Source organism: Miniopterus schreibersii, assembly GCF_964146895.1.
Source record: "Miniopterus schreibersii genome assembly, chromosome: 16".
Classification (NCBI taxonomy): Eukaryota; Metazoa; Chordata; class Mammalia; order Chiroptera; family Miniopteridae; genus Miniopterus; species Miniopterus schreibersii.
Window position 1 is genome coordinate 32,321,035 of NC_138116.1, and position 19,747 is coordinate 32,340,781.

Genomic DNA, 19,747 nt, shown 5'->3' on the forward strand with positions numbered 1-19,747 from the left:
TTTTCAGCTACTACCGTAAGAAATGTGGTTTTATCAGCATATCTAACATGGAATCTGACCCATATTGGGGGGCTTCTCTGAGCAAGTGATGCTTGAATTGTGTTAGCCAAGAATGGAGTGGGACGCAAAAGGTTTTCAAGCAAAGGGAAAAAGTCCGTTTGCAATGGCCCTGAAGTGGAAGGGAGCTTGGTGTGTTGAAAGGAAGAAAGGCCAGGGTGGCTGGGACAGGAAAAGCAAGGAGAGAAGTGGCACAAAATGAGATTAGAAAGATGGTGACATAGGGCCTCATAAGCCTGTTAAGGCTTCTGGTCTGTATCCCAAGAGTAATGGGGAGCCACTGAAGGGGTCTCAGTAAGGGGTTACAGGGTTAGATTTGCTCTCCCCTTGCCTAATAGTTCCATCCATCTGAAACAGTTGCCATGCCCACACCCAGAAATCCTTGAGGCCCATACCAAATATTGTTTATCTGTGGATAAATTTGTTTCTTTACATTTTATTGCTCCAGTAACATATGGAACATAAAATTTGCTACTTTAACTGTTTTTAAGTGTACAATTCAGTGGCTTTAATTACATTCACAATGTTGTGGAACCATTACCACTGTCTATTTGCCCCCCCATCCCCGCTTTTTTGTGTGTGGATGAACTTTTGCACTTACTAAACATTTAACAACTGTGAGTCAGGTTGAACTGTATCGTTGCAGCAGTCACTGTGTGTGAATTCCTAGAAAGTGGGCTGTGGGCTGTCAGGAACAGTTGACCTAGTCAGGGTCAGCTGGGGCGAGCCTGAGGAATGTCATACCCTGGCCAGCAGGTCCACCAATCTGTCAGCTGTGGAGATCGGTATGCTTTACTTAAGAGGAAGAATATATCCCTGAACTGGAACCAGGGTACAGACCAGAGTTAACTGATGTTTGATCTCTTTCAGGATCTTAGGAAAATATTCTGACCTAGTTGATCTACCAGAGATGCCAGAAGCAACAGAGAACTGATTTTGTCTGTGTTTCTCAACCTGGGGCAGACAGTTCTCTGGATATACACAGTGGTGTGTCCAGGACACATGAAGCCCCAGGATAGACATGGGGCACCTTCCTGGAGCATTCATTTGATTTGATGGGAAATAACTTACATGCTTTTATTTTTAAACAAATATCCATGCATTATGAGACAGAAAGTAACTTATAATGAAGTTTAAGGGTAAAATATAAGCTTTAAAGAAACTACATTTGCAGCTTTACACTGGACCTTACTCGCAGATTTCCAGGAATCTCTATCTCTTTCCCCAGCTGATAGTAGTATTTTGGTAAAGCATAGTGATACAGAGTCAAACTCTCAGGCTGACATTTCTTAGCTGTTCCACCTTGGACAAGTTATACAACCTAGCTGAGCCTTGCTCTCCTAATCTGTGCAACAAGGAAAATGACTGTACCTAGTTATGTGTTAAATCCTTGTAATATGCTTAGCACCTACCAAGTATGCACTAAGAGTTATTTTTATTGGTGGTAGTAGTAGTATCAGGTGATAACGTTTCAGACCTTTGGCTCTCTTTTCAAAGTCTTTAAACTTATAACACTAGCAGTGCTATCTGCTGATTGTAAAATATTCAAACAATATAGAAGTAAATATAAGAAATCATGAAAGTTTCCCCTTCCCCTAAATTCTAGTAACCAGAGATAAACACAAATAACTTTTGGCTATTCATCCTTCCTCCCAAACATTTTTAAAAAAATTCAACATTTATTGCCCAGCTGGTGTGGCTCAGTGGTTGCGAGTCAACCTATGAACCAGGAGGTCACGGTTTGATTCCTGGTCAGGACACGTGCCTGGCTGCAGGCTCGATCCCCAGTAGGGGGCGTGCAGGAGGCAGCCAATGGATGTTTTGCTCTCACATTGATGTTTCTCTCTCTCTCTCTCCCTCTCCCTTTCCCTTCCTCTCTCTGAAATCAATAAAAACATATTTAAAAAAATAAGTAAAATATTCAACATTTATTGGACACCAGGTACTTTATACCCCCGTTACATTTTCCCTCTCACCCCTCTGGTGTGCTTTAGGGCATTTTGGCTGTGATGCCAATCATAGCCCTTGCCCAGAAACTTGTGATGGTGGCATCGCTGAGAATAAATGGAAAAACAGCGCTCCAGACCCAAAGCTGTGAGCAGGAGCCACTCTGTCCACAACCTCCCTCTAGGAAAATCACTTAGACAAAGGGGCTTTTATGAAGAATCTGCTGACACTGAGATGCTGGGGATCTTCAGGAAAAATGGTCTTGACATTTTGTTGTTGTTCACCGTAACTTTAGGCTCCCATCCTAGTTTGGTGATTTCATACTTAACGTGTGAAAGGAGGGTGGTTGAAGGTTGAAGGCTGCTAGAAGCTGCTAGTTCTCCCACTCCATTTCTCAATGTTTCCCTTGTCCACCCCCTTCCTCTCTACCCACTGAGAAGGCAGATTAAGAGGCTCGAAAGACTCTCCTCTGCAGCCACGTCCTCCAGGCAGCCTTCCTAGGTCTCTCACCCAGTGTGAAGCTTGTGCCCTCCCACTGACTCGCACAGTATCCTCTAAATTCTGCTGTAGCTGCAATTGCACTGCATTAGGATGTTAGCTTAGCTGTCTGGGTTGTCTGCTAAATCAGATCTTCTTGAGCACAGATGATGTGCCTGTTTTCTCTTTAGGCCTAAGGTCTAGCATATGACCCATGATATTTACTCAATACATGTATATCGAATAGATGGTGGGGGTAATCACTTGTTTACAAAGATGGCTGCAATGATTTTTCCCACATTTGTGTGCAAGTCCCTTTGTACCTCCCATCAAGGGGTGGAAATGATTCTTTCATTCTTTGACTCTGGGCTTAGCCAATGGCAAATGTGATGCAAATAGAGGCTGAAAAAGTCCTTGCACAAAAGGGCTGACCCCCTTTGTCTGTGGCTGTAACCCTGAGACTGAGATGTGAACAAGTCTGAACAGCCCACTAGAAAGGCCATATGCAAGAGAACTAAGGATGTCCAGCCAGCTGCCTGCCCATGTTTCACTGGTCAGTTGTCAGAAAAGTGAGTGGAGCCCATTCAGCCCCAGTTAAAATCCCAGTCGGCTAAAGACAGATGAATGACTCCAGGTAAGACCAGCAGAAGAACCACCCAAGTGACACCAACCCAAGTTGCTGACCCACAGAATCGTGAACAAGGCCGTACGTTTATAATGCAGCAACGGATTACTGATATGGGAGATACTTTTTCAGTGATAGTTTCTTCATACAGTTTCTCTTCCTACCTTACCTTTAGTGGCTATCCCTTGTTTTTGCTTGTCTCGACTTTATCCACTTTTTTCCTGAAGCAGCAAATAGATATTCTCAGTAGAAAAAATTCTTAGAGACAAAAAAATTCTTAATCAAAGAATAGTAGACATTATGATTTTCTTTCCAACATAAAATTTTGAGAAGCTTGAGGACAAAGATAATATTTTCACAGATGTATGTATGTCAGAACATAAAATTTTATTTTAAAAAAATACACATTTAACTTTATTTATGATTGTCATTTAAAGATTGATTTTATAAAACACAAAAAGACATTTTTAAAAGTTCTGTATCACTGGAATTTAAACAGAAGAAATAGTGATAGCTTTGTAGGTGTAAGTTACATACATTAAAATCAAATATTGGAGATTTTTTTCAACATGGAAACTATACAAATGAAATAAATGGCAAAAGGACCTAATAGCAATATTTTGTTATTGTGGATTATCAGTTACTTTAGGACCTAAACAAAGATTCTGAATATTCAGACTTCTTTTGCTGTGTTTCATATTTACTTATATTCTGAGTTAAGGTATTGACCAAAAGATCTGATTTAGGAAGGCATTTAACTTTATAGCAAAAGTTTTTCCATCTACAGTTATCACTTCAAAGGATTTGACATTACAGTGCTGATGTAATCTGCTGGCTCCCTCTTGAACAGTGTGCCAAAAATTATGTCAACCCCATGGAAAGTCAAACAGATACCAAGAGATGGAGCAATTATGCACAGTTCAATAAAATATAATGTAAAGTTTTCCCCACCTAAAAATTAATCAATGAAATAAGACATGAACTATAGTTGACTTGATTTCAGGAAACACATTTGAGAATTACACGATTGTTTTCTGCTCAGCTTCGGTCATGGACAGGGATTTGTAGGCTACCCTGCTGTTTGCTTTGTGGATTGTAGTAGTGAAGGAACCCAATGGACTTGCTCCGAATTGGTAACGAACTGTGGTCTGGACTCTTCTCATTTTTCAGGTACAACCAAATCTTTGTATAAATAAGATCAAATGAACAAGAAACTCCAACAGTGGCAGAAATAGGTGTGATCTGTCTGATCACTGAATGGATTTCATCTTGGATAGCTTTCTGAGACTTTTTTCTGGGTGTACTATCTTCTTTGGCAGTTTTGTCACACTCAGTATTAAATTGCCATCTTTCAAGGATCTCACTACTTTTTTTTAAATCTTCACCAGAGGATATTTTTTCCATTGATTTTTTTTTTTAGAGAAAGTGGAAGGTGAAGAGAAGAGAGAGAGAGAGAGATGTGTCACGTTATTGGTTGCCCCCGCACGAGCCCTGACCAGGCCTGGGATTGAGCCTGCAACCTAGGTACGTGCCCTTGACTGGGAATTGAACCCGGGACCCTTCTGTCTGCGGGCGGACTCTCTAACAACCGAGCCAAACTGGCCAGGGCAAGGACCTCACCACTTTTAATATTCGAGATGGCTACCACCAGTTTCTGAACTGAACTTTTGTATGACCAAGCTTTTAGTTGTTCCACCACATGAATCAGATATTTCATGAGCTCAGGATCAGTAGTTACTTGCAAGGTGTATCCATATTACTGCATTTGAGTAAAGGTTCCAGATGGATATATGCCACACTCAAATAAAATGCTGTTGATGCCAAATGAGAAGAACTCGGCCATGATTTCCCCACTCCCTGGAGAGCTGCCCCACCACGGCCGGGCCCACAGACCCGACAGGCGCCCCCCGCGGATGGCAACCGCAGGGCTCCGCAGCAGCTCCCCGACACTGGGTTCAGAAGTCTAAACATCAAATTTAATACTTTAAGCATGCACATCTTCTCGTATGTCGATTATACCTCAATAAAATGCTCAAAAATTTCATAGGGAAAATAAATATAATCTAGGATTTTGTAATACAGGGCAGTGGTGTGCAGGAACTGGCTCGTCCAGCTTCTGAGAGCTGATAAATTTTAAGCAAGCCAGTTGTTAACCGTAGCTATCGTTAAATCATAACGTATGCACACTTACAATTAAACTAATTATATTTTTTAAAAAAGTAATAAATACTCGCCCTGGCCAGGTGGCTCAGTTGATTGGAGCGTCAGCCCATAAACCAAAAGGTTGTGGGTTCAGTTCCTGGTCAGGGCACGTACCCAGATTGAAGATTTAATCCCCAGTCAGGGAATCTATGGGAGGCAACTGGTTGCTATTTCTCTCTTACATTGATGATTCTCTCTCTTTCTCTCTCTCTGTCTCTCCCCCTTCCTCTCTCTCTAAAGCCAATTGGGGAAAAAAACAAAACCCAACATATCCTCACGTGAGGATTAAAAAGGAAAAAAAGAAAAAATTTGAAAAGTAATAAATACTCAAAATCCATGCCCCTATATTTTACTGTTATCTGTGATTGTGAGGTTGTTTACATCTATTATGTCCGTATGGTAGAAACATTATATAGTGGTGCACTGCTGCACCTCCCTTCCCGACTCCAGGTTCATGATGTTACCTTGGAGGTTTGAAATTGGCCATGGTGGGCGTATTTATACCATGGAAATTGGCAAACGCTACAAATCAGCCTTCCAGCCCCCATCCCCACCCCACCCTCAGAGAACCAATTCGTAAACATTTATTAGCACTGTACTATTTAGGAATAAAAAAAATATAGGAGTGTCTTTTAAATCAACAGTAGAAAATTGAGCCTATCCAATATAAGGCACTAAATGAGAAAAAGAGGTATATGATAAACAGAAAACATAATGGATGTCTGGTGAGTCATGCCAACGAAATCTAAATGTTTGTTTGGTCCCTCCTGTTGCCCTGTTAAAGTCAGAGGGAAGAGCTGAAACTATGATAAGTCCATAGGTCAAAGAGAACGGCAGCAGAGGAAACATATAAATGATATCAGCTACATTTTGGAAGATGGAAAGAGAATGAATTAGTAATAACTGGTTTAGGTTTCAGCTGTCTCTGTTCTGCTAAGTCCTCCCGAGAAATAAGGCCACAAGAAGAAAGAAGCAGCAGATTCATTCTGATGAACAGCTATAGAAAGTCTCAGAAGTTGGAAGCATTGAACGCCTCTCAAGGTGGGAGTGGAGGTTAGAGCTAAGCACAGAAGCATTGGCTGACAGATTGTGTAAAGAAGTAGTAGTTTCTTCTCCAAGGCTGCAAATTCAGGTATTGTCTTCTCCCAACAGAAGACGGAAAGTACCCTCCCCAGAGAGACTGAAACCCTGGCCGGGTAGATTACTTGGTTAGAGCATTGTCCTGGTACACCAAGGTTGCCAGTTCCATCTCCGGTCAGGGCACATACAAGACTCAATCAATGACTGTATAAATAAGTGGAACAACAAATCAAGGCCTCCCTCTCTCTCTCTCTCAAATCAATCAATTAAAATATTTTTTAAAAGAAAGAAAGATTGAAAAGGCTCTGGACTAAGAACATATGGCATAGCTGAGAGCAGGGCTGAGGCCCTTTACTGAAAAGAGCAAGACAGAGTGGAAGCCTGCATACTTAACAGCCTTCTTCCCTCTCTTGGTCTCAGGAACATTGGCTACTGGGATTATGACTACTTCCCACCAAGCCCCTCTCTGGAATTGGATGGTTTCTTTCTAGAGAAATTGACCACATGAGAGAAAAGTCCTACAGATACTGATATATGTGGGTCATTCAAATAAATGGTTGGGTCCCTCACTCACAGTGAAGCTACCAGATATCAAGCCTTACCCATGCAGAGATTCTAATGACCTTTTAGTGTCTCACTCTTAAAAAAAAAAAAAAAAGGAGAGATAAGAATCAGACATTTGATGACCCTCAGGTGAAACAGAAACAATGGAGAGATGAGGGGAGAACTAAAAAAACGCTATGATTAATATCCCCGGAGTGCTCAGAGAGGCGTCAATTTATGAAATAAGAACAGGATGCTTTATAAAAGGAACATTCAGCAAGAAGTGCCTCTTTGAAAATAAAAATATATAAGCAGAAAGAGTTGGGAGATAAGGTTAAAGAAATATATTTTTTAACTGATTTCTAGAGAGAGAAAGGGAGAGATAGAGAGAGAAACATCAATGTGAGAGGGAAACATTGATCGGTTGCCTCCTGCACACTCCCTTGGATGCCCCTACTGGGTGTCAAACGCACAACCTAAGTACATACTCTGACCGGGAATCCAACCCACCACTTTTTGGTGTACGGATCATGCTCCAAACAACTGAGCCACACCAGCCAGGGCGGCTACAGAAATCTAAGATGTAGAATGAGAGGGAGCAGAGCCAGAGAAGAGAGTAAAGAAATGATTGTCTGGGGTGGGTCTCTTGTAAGCAGTACCTGTATGGGTCTTGTTTTCTTACCCATTCAGGCACCTATGTCTTTTGATTGGGGCATTTAATTCATTTACATTTAAAGTAATTATTGATAGGTATGTAGTTACTGCCATTTTATTGTTAATTTTTTTTATCTTGTCTTCTTTTTCTTAAAGAAGTCCCTTTAACATTTCTTGTAATATTGATTTGGTGGTGATGAACTCCTTTAGCTTTTTCTTGTCTGGGAAAAGCAAGGTTATTTTAAAATTATTATTATTCATAACATGCTGCATGACTTAGCTGTGAGCAATATTACATGGTTAGAGGAAGTTAAGCATTGAGTATCGATTTTTTAAAAGTGTAATAATAATAAAACTATACTGGGAAGATGAAGGAGTATGTGTATGTGAGTGTGTGTCTGTATGTCTATCTCTGCTGCAAAATAGAGCAAAATCCTATTTCTATAGTAAGGAGCCAATAGGTAATATCTAAAATAGAAACACTTAAAATGACAGTGCAAATACCTTGTTTAGAGGCATGGAGAAAACTACCAGAAGGAAGAGCTAAGACACTGCAAGTAGTGGCTTCTAAGGAGTGGGGCTTGGAGTTGGGGAGGCACAGAGCAAGGGACTGCTGAATTTTATTGTAACTTTATAGTTCTATTTTATTTTGATTCTTTTTATTGATTGATTTTTAGAGAGAGAGAAACATTGATTTGTTGTTCCACTTATTCATGCATTCATTGGTTGATTCTTGTATGTGCCTTGACCAGGTATTGAACCTGCAGCCTTGACGTATTGGGATGATGCTCTAACCAAATGAGCTATCTGGCCAGGGCTCTATTTTATTTTAAAATGTATGCACCTATACTACTTAAAAAAGTCAATTCTCCCTAAATTTATGTCTAAATTAAGTGCAATGTTGTTAGGATTTTTTAAGAAATTGGACAAACTTATTCTCATTAGAGTAGCTAAATTAATTTTGGAAACAAAGAGCAATGGCGGGGGGTGGGAGGTGGGCGATTAGCTCAATAAGATTTTCTGATATAATATGAAGCCTTAGTCATAAAACGAGAATGATATGCTACAGCAATAGATACATAAACTAGAGGAACAGAATGGAGAGCTCAGAAATAGATCCATACAGCTGTGGAAATTTGATATAAGATGAAGATGACACTGTAAGTCAACATGGAGAGAGGAATTATTCAGTAGATGATGTCAGGAAAACTGTCTCACTCTTTGGAGAAAAATAAAGTCTGATTCCTATCACAACTATACACTAACCTGGACTCCAAAGGAATTAAATACTGTACCTGTATGTGAAAGATACAAGACCACACAAAAGAATGGAAATCCCACTAGAGATGGGAAAAGGTTATTAATAGGTAATTCATAGGAGGGGAAATGCAAATGACTCTCTAGCATAAGAAGAAATGTTTAAATTCACAGGTAAATGCAAATTAAAGCAATGAGATGCCATTTTATACTCATCAAAGGAGCAAAAATTAGAGAATTAGAAAATAGCAAGTGATAATGAGAATTAGAGAAATAAAAATCCTCTTGCACCCTGGACAGTGTGGCTTGATTGACTGGAGCATCATCATGATGATTGTGGGTTTGATTTCTAGCTGGGGTGCGTGTGGGAGGAGGCTGGTAGATGTTTCTTGCTCACAATGTTTCTCTCTCCCTCTTTCTCTCTCTCTCCCCCTTTCCTTCTTTCTAAAGTCAACGGGAGCATATCCTCAGGTGAGAATTTTAAAAATTCTCTTGCTTTATTATGGTAGTGTAAACTGGTACAGATGTTCTAGAAAGAAATCTGGCAGACTCTCTGTACTCCAGAGAGTTCTCAGGTCCATAAGGAATCATGTACAGGGATGTTCACTGCAGCTCTGTTGTGAAAATGAGGAGCTGGGGGGGGCATCCTAGATGTCCCTCACTAGCGGAATAGTTGGATGTATCCTATATAATGCTCCATAGTGGTAGAACCTATGAGCTAGGTTTTTACATGCAGCAGCATAAACAGGTCATAAAAACAGAGTGCTGAATTTAGAAAAAGAAACAGAAAAATATCCATAGATCAATTTATGTAAGTTTAAAACATAGGCAGGAAACAGCAGTATGTATCTTACAAGGATACATGCATATCCAAGGGCACATTTCAAACACGTAACAGTGGGAGGGGAAGGAAAATGTAGACCAAGAATAAGGGCCTGGCCAGCGTGGTTCAGTGGTTGTGCATCGACCTATGAACCAGGAGGTCATGGTTTGATTCCCTGTCAGGGCACATACCCGGGTTTTGGGCTGGGTCCCCAGTAGGGAGCAAGCAGGAGGCAGCTGATCAATGACTCTCATCATTGGTGTTTCTCTCTCTCTCTCCCTCTCCCTTCCTCTCTTTGAAATCAATAAAAACATGTTTAAAAAAAGAATAAGGAAGGAAGGGGTTAAGATAAGTGAAGGGCCTTCCACAGACCATGTATGCTATGAACTGAGGAATCTGATGAACTCAGTTCTCAGCGTGCAAGGCATCCCCAGCTTTCCCCCCTCTTTTTTTCCAGCAAAAATCTCAATGGAATCCCTTTATTGGCGGACGTTGCAACAAAATTCTATAGTTTTTCTGGAAGAATAAATAATGAAGAGAAGATCAGAAAACTTTGAAAAAGAAGAGCATCTGGGGATGACTTGGCCTTCCAGATAATAGAATGTATAAATAATTCAGCAGTCACTAGAACAGTATGTCACTGGCACAGGAATAGGCAGAAGAATCGATAGAACAGAAAAGGGCAGAAATAGACCCAAGAACTTAGCAAAGGCTTCTAGATGATAAGAGTGGCATTTTGATCAGTGAGGGAAATGCTGGATTTTACAACAAATGGTATTTGAAAAATTGACTGATGATTTTTGGAGGAAGGTAGAAAATATGTACAGCAATAATTAAAACCTCTGAGAGTAAAGAGACTTAGGATTTGAATGCCGTTTGGGACACTGATTAGCTATGTAATTGCAGGCAAGATACCTAACCTTCCTAAGCCTCATTTCTCCCAAGGTAATAACAATGCATACTTTATTTGTTGTGAGGATGAAAGAGATAATGGATGTTAAAAAATAAGAACATGGGCCCAGCCAGCATGGCTCAGTGGTTGTGCATCTATCTATGAACCAGGTGGTCACTGTTCAATTCCCCATCAGGGCACATGCCCGGGTTTTGGGCTCAGTCTCCAGTGGGGGACGTGCAGGAGGCAGCCAATTAATGACTCTCATCATTGATGTTTCTATCTTTCTCTCCCTCTCTCTTCCTCTCTCTGAAATAAAATTTTTTTTAAAAAAAGAACATGGCACCTATCACACAAACTGTGCCCCATAAATATTACCTACTATTACTTCTACCCTATACCACATGCAAAGTATTGTGCAAAGTGAGACCATAAATGTTCCATAAAGAAAATCTCCCTGGTCAGTTTGTCTCAGTAGTTCGAGTGTTGGCCAGGGGACCGAAGGGTCGAGGGTTCGATTCCCAGTCAAGGGCACTACCCCGGTTGCTGGTTCGCTCCCTGCCCCTGTCGGGGGCAACCAGTCAATGTGCCTCTCTCACATCGAAGCTTCTCTCTCTCTCTCCCCCTTCTCCCTCCCTTCCATTCTCTCTAAAGATCAATGGAAAAAATATCCTCCAGTGAGGATTAAAAAAAAAAAAATCAATAAGTATTATTATTATCTTGGGAAGCAGAAAGACTTTCTAAATATGACCCTAAGGGTAGAAAACATGAAGGAAGAGAGAATAGTTCTGATTGTAAAAACAAATAAAACAAACAAAACCAAAACATTTCTGTATGCCAAATCCCACCACAAAGTCAAAATACAAATGGCAAACTGGGGAAAATATCTGTAATATATGCAATAGATAAACAGTTAATGTCTCTTACTAATCAACAGGGGAAAGATGTATGCAGCAATAGAAAAATGCACCAAGAACATTACCAAATAAACAAACAAGCAAACACGTGATTACAAATACATGGAGGCCCGGCCGGGCGTGGCTTAGCGGTTGAGCATCGACCTAGGATCCGGGCGATCGGGGTTAGATTCCCGGTCAGGGCACATGCCCCGGGTTGTGGGCTCCATCCCCAGTCGGGGGCGCGCCGGAGGCAGCCGATCAATGACTCTCATCATTGATGTTTCTATCTCTCTCTCCCTCTCCTTTCCTCTCTCTGAGATCAATAAAGATATAAAAACAAAACAAACAAAAAAAACAAACAAATACATGGAGGGGGAAATGTCCAACCTCCCCAATAAAGAGTGCAAATTAGAATGAAATCCCGTTTTTCATATATTGTATTAGCACAATAGACTTTTATAATATTTATTTAATATAATATGACATTCCTTTTGCATGTGGCTTATTTCATTTAGCATAATGTTTTCAAGGTTTATCTATGTGGTAGCGTGTATCACAATTTCACTTTTTTTATGGTTGAATGATATTCCATTGCATGTATATACTGCATTTTTAAAAATCCATTCATCTTTTGATGGACATTTGGGTTGTTTCCACCTTTTGGCTATTGTGAATAATGCTGCTATATATGTTTGAGTCCCTGTTTTCACTTTTTTCCCCCCCGCTTTCACTTTTGAGTGCATACCTGGAAGTGGAATTGCTGGATTAATTCTATGTTTAACTTTTTGAGAACCTGCCAAACTGTTTTTTTTTTTTTGTTTTTTTTTTATTGATTTCAGAGAGAGGAAGGGAGAGGGAGAGAGAGAGAAACGTCAATGATGAGAGAGTCATTGATCGGCTGCCTCCCACATGCCCCTTACTGGGGATGGAGCCTGCAACCCGGGCATGTGCCCTGACCGGGAATCGAACCTTGATCTCCTGGATCCTAGGTCGATGCTCAACCTCTAAGCCACGCTGGCCAGGCCACACTGTTCTTTTTTAAAAGTCAGGTTTATTAAAGAATCACATACAGTAAAATTCACTTTTGTAGGTACATAGTTCTATGACTTTGTCCAACACATGCAGTCACGTAACCACCACCACAATCAAGATTCCACCCCCAAAAGTCCCCACGTGCTCCTCTGTAGTCTGTTCCAAACTCTCACCCCCACCCTCTGGCAACTGCTGATCTGATTTCTGTTCCTACAGGATGACTTTTCCAGGATGTCCAACAGTGGAATCATTGGAGCTTTGCTTCTTACATTCAGCAAAATTTATTTGAGCTTCATCCCTGTCAGTGTATCAGTAATTTGTTCCTTGTTGTTGCTGAATAGTATTTCATCGTATGGCTATAGCATATGTATTTATCTATGCACCAGTTGATGGACATTTGGTTTGTTTTCAGTCTTTGACAATTATAAATTATGCCGATATAGGCATGTGCATACAGGTCTTTGTGCAGACGTATCTTTTATTCATCTGGGTAAATACCTAGGAGTGGAATTTCTGGCTCGTATGGTAAATGTATGTTTAACTATTCTAAACTGCCTATTTGTTTTCCAAAACAACTGCGCCATTTTTGCATTTCCATCAGTATGCATGAGAGTTCCAGTTGTTCTGTATCTTCTATAACATTTGATATGGTGAATTTGTTCATTTTTATTTTAACTATTTTAATAAGTATGTGGCATGGTATCTCATTATAATTTGAATTTTTCACATACCTAATGGCTAATGATGTTGAACTTCTTCTCCATATGCTTACTTGCTATCTTTTCCTCTTCCTGGTGAAGTGTCTGTTCAAATCTTTTGCCCATTTTTGAATTGAGCTGTTTTTATATTATTGATTGTGAGAGTTCTTTATATATTCTGCATACATATTTTTTATCAGATGTGTGTTGTGCAGTATTTTCTTCCCATCTGTGTTTTGTCTTTTCAGTTTTCTTAACAGAAAATGTCTATTCTCTTCAAGAATAGACATTTTTATTTTAATGAGTCTAATTTATCAATTTTTCTTTTATGGTTCATGCTATATATGTATTATCTATGAAATTTTTGTCTAACCTTAAGTCACAAATATTTTCTCTATTTTATTTTAGAAGGCTTATCATTTTAGGTTTATATTTTGGTCTATGATTCATTTCAAGTTCATTTTTGTACATTTTTTGCACATTGATGTCCAATTATTCCAGCACCATTTGTTGAAACAAACCTGTTCTTAACTTTTTTCCCCAATTAAAACAGAAGTTATCTTAATTGATTTTAGAGAGAGGAAGGGAGAAGGAGACTTTTGATTACATAATCTCATTTGACCCACAATCAAGCCTATGGGGTAGAAATAAAAATGTTACTCCTATTTTAGAGATGAAGAGGCTCACTTGGCCACGGGAACAAAGCTTTTGGTGCTATTGTCAATATATTTTATTGACCTTCAATAAATTTTGAGCTGCCTTTTCCAAGATCCAAGTTATTTCCATAAATCTGTCCAGTACTAGGATCACTGGACATCAGTACTCACTACTTAATATTGAGCTTGAAAACTGGAAAGGCTAAGAGATTTGGTGCAACTGGGACCCAAGAGCATGGTCATTTGGATTAACCATGAGAAGTGGTCACACGTCTCGGTTCTGCTATGTGAACTGGCCATGGTCATGCAAACTTTATTCTGTAAAAACGTAATTAGAAATCTTTTCTTTAGAATTTTCCTGAGCTTCAACAAGAAAAAACTCTGTTACCAAACAGTCCAAATATCAAAGCAATAAACTGATTTGGTTTATGTTTTTGGTCACTTCTTCAGCCCGCTTGCCACTCCCTTTCTCTGGGAAACACACCCACATATCACATCATTGGGAGTCATTTTGCTAGCACCTGACTGCTTCCCTGGCCATGGCTCTTTGCAGCAGAGGTGGACATGTAGCCATGGGTGATGATTAGATTGTCTCTTTGGGGAACTGAGGATTGGACTGAAACAGATACTCAATCTGCATTTGACTGGAGTTTTAACATGTGAATTAGGAATTATATAGCAGTCACACTCTGCCTGTCAAGTGGATCAAAGAAGAGAAAAAGCAGATCTGAAGAGAGAAAAGGGGATAAACCAGGGAGGGAGAAGTAGGGACTCAAGACTGTTATTCACTGTGCTTGGCTCCAGACCTTTCTAGCCGCCTTGCTTCATACCTGGCCTTTGATGCTGAGAAAATACCTCTCTATCCTTTAAAAAATGCCCCCCCTCCCCCGTTTTAAGCTAGCTCAAATGGATTTCTGTTACTTACAGCCAAAGAGTCCTAACCAGTACAATAGAGGTAAATTGATTTATCACGGAGTAGAAAGACATGGCCTTGGGTTGCCTTATGGGGGTTTAAAAAGAAAGCTGACTTTTTGGTGCTGTAACTGAGAGACAAAAACTTCTCCCTTTTATAAAATGAATTGTGGGAAAGGTTTAGGCCAGCTCAGCGAACATCAGAACATCAGCTTGTACAATAAGAGCAGGCACTATCCAGGTTAAACTATCATTTGTTTCCAGCTGGGAAGGAATGGGGGGGCGGGGACGGGGACGGGGACGGGGACGGGGACGGGGACAGGGACGGGGACGACGACTTGGATGGAAGGGAAGCCAGTGCAGGAAGAAAGGGTGAGTCAGTTGGACATGGGCCCAGAAAAATTTTGCACGTTCCCATTGAAGACTCCTTTACCTTTGAATTTAAAGAATATTGATCAACAAGTATTATTTTGTTGATTAGATACTGTCCATGAAATTAGTCTTCTGACACATTTCCAACCATTTCTCTGCAGCAGACCCTGTGAAATCCCAACTCTCTTTACAAGTGGGATTCAATACAGTGGCGCCTCGGTTTTCGAATGTCTCCGTTGACGAACATTTCGGTTTACGAGTGCCATAAACTGGGAAGTAAATGCTTCGGTTTTCAAACACGCCTTGGAAGTCAAACATGCCACGAGGCTTCTGCTGAGAGCAAGACCCCGAGGCCTAGCTGTGGGCTGTGGATCTCTCGGTTTTCTAACATTTCAGAACTCGGACGGTCTTGAGGAAAGGATTGCATTCGAAAACCGAGGCACCACTGTCGTATGGCCCTGTGTTCTCCTCACCCCGAGTCTCAGTTTCTTTGCCTTGTTTCTGCCTTTGTCATTCGCTTTGATGAGCAGAATGAATGACGCACAGAGGCTGGTGGGACAATGGGGCTGATTCATGGTTTGGGAAAACAGGGAATTATCTCAGAGCGAACACTGGCCCTCCTTTTTGCTGGGGGCACTACAATGTTTAGCATCTTGTTTGGATTTGTCCAACCAGTGGATAAGCATCTAAATGACAGAAGCAATATGGGGTTCCCAACGTCCCTGGGGGTACTTAAAACAATCCTGGGATAAGCTGGCAGAGCTTGTGCTCTTTATAAACAAACAGAGAGATGTTATTCAAACAGCTGTTAATTTCATTAAGAAGCCTCATTTTAAGGTCCCAGAACAGGCACTTCTTTTTATGTCAGGATTATCTCTGAGTTTTATATTTGCATCTGCTCCTGGTAGCTTAGCTGGGATGTCAGGGGCTAAGTTTACATTTGGATGGCTGCTTCAGCTTGGGCTTCAAAGAAGAATTCACCTTTAGAGCAGACTAAATTTGACCAAAACAAATTTGATGGGTAATTTAGGACTATTTATATACATTTTTATTGGTATCATATTTATATACTATTTTGTGGTCTTTTAAATTGAGCACTGTAATATGAAAATATTAATGTCTACAAATTTTGATCTACTTCTAATGGATGTGTTGTGTGTAACTGTATGAATGAACCATAACTTAACTAGTTCCTTGTTGTTGGACATTTAGGTTGCTTTCAATTTTTCATAGCTGTAAACCCTGCTTCAGTAAAATTTATTGCAGCTAAATCTTTGCACATTTCCTTATTTTCTTAGAAAAGAAACCCTGGGTTTTGATTGCTGGGTCAGAAGAGATGCATATTTTTAATGTGTTTGTCTCGGACTGAGAAACTGCTCTCCAGAGTACAATTTATACTTCCCGTAAGTATGAAAGCGCTCTTTTCACACACGCCCAGATCTTCAGTCAAAACTTAATTTTGTCGGTTTTTTAGTTCATTTGCTTGGTTTTCCCAGGTAAGTGATCACATAATTTACAAATAATGACTTCTAGTTTTTGTATCATTTACCAGATGGGCAAAACCTGGAAGAATTTATAACATTTCATTGTTCATGAGAATATAGATAAATGGACTTTCTCAAACCCTATGAGTATAAATTGGTAAGTATTTTTGAAGGATAATTTTAGAGCATCTGTGACAAATTTTATTTTTTTTAAATGTTTTTATTATTGATTTTAGAGAGAAAGGAAGGGAGAGAGAGAGAGAGAGAGAAAGAAAACATTGATGTGAGAGGGTAACATCAATCAGCGGCCTCCTTCACGCCCTCCACTGGGGATTGAGCGGGGAATCGAACCTTCAACCTCTCACTGCATAGGACAGCGCTCAACCAACTGAGCCACACCAGCCAGGGCTATCTGTGACAAATTTTAAATTACATACCTTTGACTTAGCTATTTCAATTCTAAAAGACCATCCTTCACAAGTGAACAAAGACATATGAGTAATGGATGACCTTCTTATCTTGTTCCTGAAATTAATAGTAATATCTTTAATATTCGGGAATTAATATTGGCTTTTGGTTCTTTCTTCTCTTTATTTCTTGTCTCTGTCATTTTTTCCTGCATGAAGTTCATTTTCTAATATTGGCATTTGTGATGGACTGGAGTCACAGGGAGCTCTGGCCTCAAATGACATGGAGAACACAAAAATACATTCTCCTTGTAATAAAATTTAGATAACATAGAGGTTCGAAAGTAAATAGTGTAGCTCTCCTTCCCACAGCAGCCAAGTTGCACAAATCCAGGGAGTACCATCTTGTCATAAACCAAGAAGAGCATCTCTTGTTTTTGCGTGCACAAGTAGTCCCTGAATTTTACCATGCACATTATAGACAGTCTCTCTCTTGGGTTATCATTAAAGGATGGGCACATGCATAACCCAAGCTAAGACAATCAAAATCTCTCTCCTTGTAATTTGAATATTGAGCTAGAAAATGAAAAAAATATTGGAGTGTGTTCATTCTAACAGTAGTACCATTAAGAGCCTACCATTCATTGCTTCTCTACAGCTTCCTAGGGCTGCATTATTTCTGTTCTTTCAAAGACCTGATTCCTCACATTTTCCTTAATTCCCGAGACCCCTCATCACTAATAAACTTTTTCTGTTGTTGTTTTTTGTTTTCTTTCTTTAAAAATTGATTTTAGAGAGAGGAAAGCGGGGAGAGAGAGAGATGGATTTGTTGTTCCACTTATTTATGCATTCATTTGTTGATTCTCGTATGTGCCCTGACCGGGGATCAAACCTGCAACCTTGGCATATCGGGGCCAACACTCTAATCAACTGAGCTACCCAGACAGGCCCATTTTTTGTTTTTCTTAAATTAGCCAGTCAGATTGTGTTGTTTGTCACCAAACAATCCTGAACATAAAACTCTAAGCATATATACAATATATTTTTTTGGTTTTGTTTTGCTGTGAATGAAAATGTGCTGTATGCATTGTTCTACAACTTGATTTTTTTTCCACTTAATTATATGTTTTGGAAATTTCTCCACGTCAGTACATCTATTGATCTACCTCATCCTTTCAGATATCTTCCTTGGGGTGTGTGTGTGTGTGTGTGTGTGTTTAAAAATTGGGGTCATTCACATATGATTTGTTACTTGTTTTTTATTTTTGTTGTTGTTAATCCTTACCCAAGGATAATTTTTCCATTGATTTTTCTTAGAGAGACTGGAGGGGAGGGAGGAAGGAGAGGGAGAGTGAGAAACATCGATGTGAGAGAGACACATTGATTGGTTGTCTCCCAAACTCGCTCTGCCCCGACTGGGGCCTGGGATAGAGCCTGCAACGGAGGTATGTGTCCTTGACCAGGAATCGAACCCAGGACCCTTCAGTCTGAGGGCCAACCCTCTAACCACTGAGCCAAATTGGCTGAGGCTGTTACCTGTTTTTTAAATTTGATAAACTATCTTAATCATCTTTCTATGCTCATACATGAATCTAAGTTATAAGGTTTACTGGCTAACTCCTATTCCATTGTCTGAATATAAATTTATCTCCCTTAATGGTGGATATTTAGGTTGTTTATAACTTTTTTGATATTATAGAAATACAACAATGAATATATTTGTACAGACACATATTTATGCCTTTGTCCACTTTTTCCCCTCAGGATAAATGTCCAGAAATGGCCCTGATCACTTATTGGTGTATACAATAAAACTTTTTTATTTTTCTAAAATATGTTTTTATTGATTTCAGAGAAAGGAAGAGAGAGGGAGAGAGAGAGAGAGAAACATCAATGATGAGAGAGTCATTGATTGGCTGCCTCCTGCATGCCCCCGACTGGGGATGGAGCCCGCAACCCGGGCATGTGCCCTGACCAGGAATCGAACCATGATCTCCTGGATCCTAGGTCGATGCTCAACTGCTGAGCCACGCCCAGCCAGGCTACAATATAATTTTTAAGTAATTAATTTTTATTAAGTATATATGCACATGGTACAAAGTTCAAACAAAACAAATAGATTAGAGTATCATGTGGAATTTATCCCAAGAATGCAAGTTTGGCTTAACATTAAAAACCAATCAATGAGCCCTGGCCAGGAAGCTCATTGGTTAGAGCATCATCCTGATAAGCCAAAGTTGCAGGTATGTGCGGGGCGTATACGTGAGGCAACTGATTGATGTTTCTCTCTCTCTCTCTAAAATCAATTAAATATTTATATGCAAATATAACTATGTAACTACCAGAAAAAGATTATGGGAAGATAGATATCAAAATGGGAAATGTAGCTGCCCCTGCGATTTATTTTCATGTTGCTTGTCCCCATTTGTTTGTTTCCTGATTACCCTGTAATAAATAAAAGAGAACCTTTTCTTACAAAAGAATGATAATTCTTAGTGTTTGTAACAATAAGTGAAGCCACTGACACTACTTTTCTGAAAAGTGTCTTTTGCATTAAGAACCTTAAAAAACCTACTTACCTTTTGGCCTAGTAATTCCAATCTTTGGATTTAGAATAAGATATTTCCTATTTTAAGGAAATAACTAGGGCAATGCAACAAAGATTTATGTTCAAGAATTTCCGGCCCTGTATGGTTAGAACTTTGTCCCCATACTCCAAGGTTGTGGGTT

General features: G+C 39.8%; 1 pseudogene across 1 annotated transcript; it reads right to left on the bottom strand.

The window, feature by feature from the left end:
* Positions 1-4,125: 4,125 nt before the first annotated feature.
* On the bottom strand, positions 4,126-5,795 carry LOC308568829 (mitotic spindle assembly checkpoint protein MAD2A pseudogene; annotated as a pseudogene). Its single transcript has 3 exons — positions 5,773-5,795; positions 4,722-5,055; positions 4,126-4,465 (listed from the first exon to the last, which is right to left on the bottom strand). The product of its transcript is annotated as a mitotic spindle assembly checkpoint protein MAD2A pseudogene (transcript).
* Between the last annotated feature and the right edge of the window lie 13,952 nt (positions 5,796-19,747).